Source organism: Berghia stephanieae, chromosome 14 (genome assembly GCF_034508935.2).
Source record: "Berghia stephanieae isolate SIO BIC M18660-M18661 chromosome 14, UCSD_Bste_1.3, whole genome shotgun sequence".
Classification (NCBI taxonomy): Eukaryota; Metazoa; Mollusca; class Gastropoda; order Nudibranchia; family Aeolidiidae; genus Berghia; species Berghia stephanieae.
In genome coordinates this window covers 6182025-6189524 of record NC_088373.1, presented here as the reverse complement: position 1 = coordinate 6189524, position 7500 = coordinate 6182025, and the positions used below count along the sequence as shown (strand labels likewise).

The following is a 7500-nucleotide window of genomic DNA, read 5'->3' as shown; positions in this document are numbered from 1 at the left end:
TCCAATCCAACGCGTTCCCCACTATAGTAGTAGTCGGCATCCTTCCGTCTCAAGAGACGATAGTTTGCGCCCTGTATGGCTTTAGTCCCATCAGTCTTGTTGAGAGCAACGACGGGTGTGACTCAACAGACCAATCCTTGCATGGCAGTCTCTACCGCAGTTGTTGCACACATAGTTTGACTGTGTGTTTGGTGTTTGGATCTGCTGCCTCTCTTTCCTCCTTGCTCTCCTCTCCTTAAACTTCATCTTTCTTACCCACTGGACCATCAAAACAAGTCCCAATGGTCAATTATGGCTAAATGATTGTACATGGTAATGAGAGTGGATCGAGCCTACAAGGCAAAGACACTCAAACATCCCAGCCCGTTTGGATGGACACTGGTCAATGGGTGGCCGCAGAGCCGTGGCCCGCGGTCAGTTTTGTCCTTAGATGCAAGTGAGGTCAATGAGAGCGGTGTCTGCCCCAGGGATTCGTAATTTATGGAAGTGGTTAGATTACTAGACTATAACGGTGAGTGGTTTGGTGGTAGTGGTGTTGGTTGTGTCTGAGATGATGATGATGATGATGATGATGATGATGATGATGATGATGACGATGATGATGGTGGTGATTATGATGATGATGATGATGATGATGATGATGATGATGATGATGATGATGATGATGATGACGATGATGGTGGTGATTATGATGATGATGATGATGATGATGATGACGATGATGGTGGTGATGATGATGATGATGATGATGATGATGATGATGATGATGATGATGATGATGATGATGATGATGATGATGATGATGGAGATTCTACGATGATTACGACGACGACGACGACGATGGCGTTTTTCGTCGATAAGAGAAGGAGGAAAGAGGTGTGTGTGTGGGGGGGGGGGGGGGGTGGAAGAGGAGGAAAGGAAAAATGAGGAGAAGGAGGAGATTGAGGTGAAACAGAATGAGGAGGTGAAAGAACAGGAGGAGGAGGGGGAGGGGGAGAGGTAACGGTGGCGAGGACGCTAAAACAGGCCAAAAATAGAAAAGACACGTTATCCAGATAAGCATTGATAATATTGGTGAAAATGATTATTATGATTGGTATATTCTACAACACTCTGGAAAAAACATGTTTTCAATTTTTAGGCAGAAAACCCCTCCCTCAAATATCGACCGATTAAAATGACCCTTATATCATTTTTAAAAAATCTCAAACCTGGGACTTTCTTGAAGCAGTACCTTAATTCCCAGGTTTGAGAGTTTTTGCCGTGATGAGGGTCATTTTAAGCGACCGATATTTGAAGAACAATTTTTCTGGCCAAAACTTAAAAAAAAAAAATTAAAAAAAAGAAACGTGTTTTTTTCTTCCATATTAGTAAGGGAGAGAACTGATTTCCCAGGTGTATTTTATAACCTAGATTATTCAAAAACTCCGATGGGAAATAGTATATTATCACAAATCCAATCATAGTTTTCTTTTTTACTGTTTAATCCAATTAGAATAAGGGGGGAAACACACCAATTATTTGTATATGGTGGTGGTGGTGTGGTGTGGTGGTGGTGGTGGTAATGTGGTGGTTGTGATGGTGATGTGGTGATTGTGGTGGTGATGGTGATGTGGTGGTTGTGGTGGTGATGTGGTGGTGGTGGTGGTGGTGGTGATGTGGTGGTTGTGGTGTTGGTGGTAGTGGTAGTGGTGGTGATGATGTTGATGGTGGTGGTAGTGGTGGTAGTGGTGGTGATGATGATGATGGTGGTGATGTGGTGGTGGTGGTGGTAGTGGTGGTGTTGGTGATGGCGATGATGATGTTGATAGTGGTGGTGGTGGTGGTGACGGTAGTAGTAGTGGTGGTGGTGGTAGTGGTGGTGATGGTGATGATGATGATAGTGGTGGTGGTGGTGATAGTGATGATGATGGTGGTGGTGGTAGTAGTAGTAATAGTGGTGGTGGTGGTGGCGGTGATGGTGATGATGATGATGGTGATGATGGTGATGATGATGATGATGATGATGACGACGACGATGATGATGATAATGATGATGATGATGATGATAGTGTTGGTGGTGACGATGACAACAAAGACGACGACGATGACGGCGACGAATGATTAGACAAAACAAGACCCGTCCAGCCTTCTTTGACAGTCGAACGTGAGCTTCTGACAGTCAGTCACCACGTGATTGTTCACATGTAACCCGATTCGGAATTGGGGTACGAGCTAGAGTTATTACTATAATGGACAGATCTGACCTGACCTACTGGGGTTATGAATATCTCAGAACTTATTAATCATTTCAAAAAAAAATAAAAAATATATAAATAAACAAAATTCCTTTTTTTTTTAAATTTATTTTTCTTGGTATGAATGACCTTGGACATATTCATTCTCTGGGTTGTTTTTTTTATTTATTTTTTTTTTATTGAAAATATATAGATAGTTCGAAGATGGCGCCACTCAAGTCTTTGTTATTGTTTTTTTTTTAAATTTCCATCCGCGTTTGTGAGCGATTCTCACTAAACTGTATTAACCAGACTATAAACGTTCATGGATACACACAGTTTTGTGTGTTGGTCCGTTATACTTCCGGATGGCAATCTTATGAGTTTCTTAGCCAAGCGTATATTATCTATATGAACCTGTAATTGTGGAATTGAAGGGGAAATTTGTCTCTAGGGTCTATTCCAAGGGAAGACCGGAATAACCCAGGCGTTATCCGCAGTGCAGCGCCGCAAATTGAGCCAGGGCGAGGTGACTTGCTCATCAAGGTCACACAGCGCAGCGGAAGGTGATCGGACCCAGTACCTTTCGGGTACGAAGCAAAGACCGTGCCGCTGAGCCTCGCTGCCCCCCAATATTGGTGACGATTCAATAGTCGTCGTAACGTCACTTCCTTCCTAATGACGCATGGTAACTTAGTAACACTGGCTCTAAACTATCGGAACAATGGCGGACGCCCTTATGAAATATTTCTCCGACGAGCATAAAAGTGTATCAAGAGGAGAAAAAAAAACATTATAAATATGATCTTGTATTGACTTTTACACATTCTGATCACAAGACATATGAAAGGTTCTAGCCAGCCTGAAGAATAAAAAGTAATGATTTTCTTTGTTTAGAACCAAGATGGCAGCCGTTGCCGGGCGGCGTGACACCAGACTACTGAATCTAATTATGTTTTGTTTTGTGGTTTGTCTTTTTTATTCAAGTGCTTATAAATAAATAAAAATTTACATAGCGCCGATATCCACCCAACGTGTTCAATGGCACTTCACGGAAATTTCTAGACACAGATGAGACCAAATTAATCACCGAAGAACTAAGAAAAAACTGTAGTGCCCTCCGTACTACTTAAGTCACAACAAGATCTTGACAGCCTCAAAACTCTGACCCATGACCGTGACCAATGGGAACAATAAATAACATGGATGGAGAGAGCAGCTATACTCATCGAGGTTTTAAAAAAACATGTGACTGAATCACACAATTAATAATAATAATAATAATAATAATAATATAATAATAATAATAATAATAATAATAATAATAATAATAATAATAATAATAATAATAATAATAATAACAAAAGTAGTAGTAGTAGTAGTAGTAGTAGTAGTCGTCGTCGTCCTCGTCGTCGTCGTCGTAGGAGTAGTAGTAGTAGTAGTAGTAGTAGTAGTTAGTAGTAGTAGTAGTAGTAGTAGTAGTAGTAGTAGTAGTAGTAGTAGTAGTAGTAGTAGTAGTAGTAATAATAATAATAATAATAATAATAAGTTTATTTATAAAGAAAGAAAGAAAGAAAGAAAGGAAGAAAATTTACACCCTACGCCAATCTCCACGCAACGTATTCAATAGAATTGTCCAAGACACAGATAGCTGACATGGGAAATATTAAGAAAATATTAGAAAAAGTTATGCTGAGAAAATATTAGATTCCTTTATTGGAGAAAGCGAGTTTCAATTCGTAAACTTCAAAAGAATCCAATTTGCTTATTCTATTCCAGCGATGACCTTGGATAAAAATCAAAAGAAGAAAAAAGAAACAAAACAAACAAAAACAAAATAAACAAAAAAACCTTAATTTTTTTTTCTTGTAAATAATAAGATTCCCTTTATTCATCCCCAAGGGGAAATTTGTCTTTAGGGTCTATCCCAAGGGAAGACTGGAATAACCCAGGCCCCAGCCGCAATGCAGCGCCGCAAAGTGAGTGAGTATATATATATATATATATATATATATATATATATATTTATATATATTATATATATATATATATATATATATATATATATTAGACCTGTAAATGAGCTCTATAAAAATTGACTGAAACTGAGACTCTTCGTAATTCGTCGTAGCGGTAAAATCCAAAGAATCAAAATGAAAGGTAAACAGCAAGCTCACTTGAGCAAAGCAATGGCAGAAAAACTAAATTGCGAGGGAATTAATTAGGCTACTTACCATTGTTCCTTATAATTAGGTACCCAATCAGTGAAGAAACTTAGAAACGGTCAACCAGTTTGTTTACAACATGAGGTAATCGAGATGTGCTTGTAGCAATCATTTAACTTTCGATTTGAAGGTGTCTACATAACGAACTTTCGGTGTTTCGAATTTTTCATTCTCATACTTTTCCTGTCCTTCAAGTAAATGTGGTCAATTTTGGCTTAGACGAAACAGTGAAATTTATCGCTCGGCGGCTCAGTTAAAATTGGCTACGACAGGTTTCGAAAGTGAAAAAATAATTTCACGAAGGCTGTGTGAAAATACACTGGGGTGTGTTCAGACACGGCAATTCTAAAAAGCGTCGCTTAGCATTGGCAATATATATCCATCATTAATATAAAAGGCCCATGAGCTATGCGTGGGGCTGTGGAACATTCCTAGTTAACTTGACAGTCAATCGACTACGATTCATGAATTCTTTCTTTATTCATTTCTTTCTTCCCTTTTTAAAAATATTTGAATTTGACGAATTGACTGATTTCAGTTAATTGACTGAGAATTTACAGGTCTAATATATATATATATTTGACGAATTGACTGATTTCAGTTAATTGACTGAGAATTTACAGGTCTAATATATATATATATATATATATATATATATATATATATATATATATATATATATATATACACACGATCGCCTATCAATCACCGTGTCTCATCATGCGTGTTAATGCGTGTTAAGTCTTGATGTTGGCTAGGTACCCCTTGTAAAGTGATTTGAGCACGTTTAGTGGATATTGCTCAATACAAATGCTTGAGTTAAAACTTTTCTAGCCAAAACGTAAAAAAGACTATTTGGCATTGTAGAGAGATTGTCCCTGGCAGAAAAGAGACGTACGTGAGTTGTAAAATTTTCTAGCCAAAACGTAAAAAAAGATTATTTGGCAATGTAGAGAGATTGTCCCTGGCAGAAAAGAGACGTACGTGTTGTAAAATTTTCTAGCCAAAACGTAAAAAAAAAACTATTTGGCATTGTAGAGAGATTGTCCCTGGCAGAAAAGAGACGTACGTTAGTTGTAAACTTTTCTAGCCAAAACGTAAAAAAGATATTTGGCAATGTAGAGAGATTGTCCCTGGCAGAAAAGAGACGTACGTGAGTTGTAAACTTTTCTAGCCAAAACATAAAAAAGACTATTTGGCATTGTATAGAGATTGTCCCTGGCAGAAAAGAGACGTACGTGAGTAGTAACATTATGTAGATGACGGGGAATAGACAGTGTATGGAATGATTCAATATCCGGTATCTCTTGTCCCCTCCTCTTGGAGGCAATCTCTACTCCTGTCAAACCGTACCCATGGGATGATGGTTGCATTCATCGAGTTATTCATTGATGTCTGTATGTATGTCTGTCTGTCTGTCTATCTGTCTGTCTGCCTCTCTATCTATCCGTCTGTCTGTCTGCCTGTCCGTCTGTCCGTCTCTCTCTCTCTCTCTCTCTCTCTCTCTCTCTCTCTCTCTCTCTCTCTCTCTCTCTCTCTCTCTCTCTCTCTATACTACTGAGTGTGTGTCTCTTTTAGCAGCTAGAATCTCTGCGTGTCTGGTTGTCTGTCTGTTCGTCCGTCCGTCCGTCTGTCTGTCTGTACGTATGCCTATCCTTCTTCTGAGTGCGTGTCCCCTTAGCTGCTGGTCTCTTTGTATGCCTGGTTGTCTGTCTATCTGTCAATCTAGCCGTATGCACGTTTGTGTGTAAAAACCGCATCCACATACAACTAACTGGTACTGAACACAGAGCACAACAAGCTCAACAAAGCCCTCTGGATTATCAACAATAAAAACAAAAAATAATGGCAGCATCCTATCCATCCATCTGTCCGTCCGTCTAACCACCCATGCACCCCTCCATCCATCCCTCCACACACACACACACACCTTTCCATCCATCCATCCATCCGTCCCTCCGTCCGTCCGTCTAACCACCCATGCACCCATCCATCCATCTATCCATTCATCCATCCATCCATCCACACACACACACACACACACACACACACACACACACACACACACACACCCATCCATCCATCCACCCATCCACCCACCCATCCAAACACACACACCCATCCATCCATCCATCCATCCATCCATCCATCCATCCACCTACCCACCCACCCATCGATCGATCCATCCATCCATCCATCCATCCATCCATCCATCCATCCATTCATCCATCTATCCACCTACCCACCCATTTATCAATCCCTCCATCCATTATTGCTGTCACACCATCCAATAAACCAACAATTCATTCAGTAAGATAACCTACTTACCTATCACAATATAAGAGTTGCCTGTTTATCTATATATCCATACGTCATATTTTTTAAACAGATATCCAGTTTCCTGAAATGGCAAGAGAGAAAAAAAAACACATTCATATTTTGTTTTATCTGAAGAAGTTAAGAGTCGATCAATCTAATAGAAAACACATTGGTTGAATTCATTCATTCGTAATAAATATCAGTGCTGATGGTGACAAAAAGTGAAAAAGTAGGAAAATGTTGAACGATTGCCTTTAAGCCCCATTTTTACTGCACTAAACCCCACTTTTAGGGCAATTGAGATGATAGACTATCATTGATACTCTAGCTAACTTCTGGAGAGTGGGAAAATGCACCTGTGTGTTCCACCACACATCAACTCTCTCATTGCTAGCACATTGTTTCGAGAAAAAGTAATTTTTAAAAGGAGGAAATTCCTCCTCTGGACTCCAAAATCGCGGATTTCCGCGGATCCGAGGAAAACCATCAGCACTGATATATTAATCAACCAGGAAAACGTAAGGCAATTAAATATAATAACAAGTAATAAGTTTGCAATCAATTAATATTTGGAATATTACTAACTACGAACCTTTCGAAATAGCGGAAAGGTCTGGAATAGGCAGGCAATAAGAGGTTGCCTGGGGGGGGGGGGGTTAGGGATGTAAAGTACACAATGCACACAAACACTGGGGGTCAGATTGAATGGTGTCTATGACATTCTGTACACAGTGTGTACA

The 7500-nt window shown here is 39.6% G+C and overlaps 1 protein-coding gene across 2 annotated transcripts in view; it reads right to left on the bottom strand.

Moving 5' to 3' along the window:
- The window catches only part of LOC144960102 (nephrin-like), a 132475-nt gene that overhangs the window by 68713 nt on the left and 56262 nt on the right, over positions 1-7500 (bottom strand). For both annotated transcript variants that reach the window (XM_078893059.1, XM_078893058.1), the window contains exon 3: positions 6770-6842. The gene's annotated coding sequence lies outside the window, so the exon portion shown is untranslated. The remainder of the gene's footprint in view (positions 1-6769; positions 6843-7500) is intronic.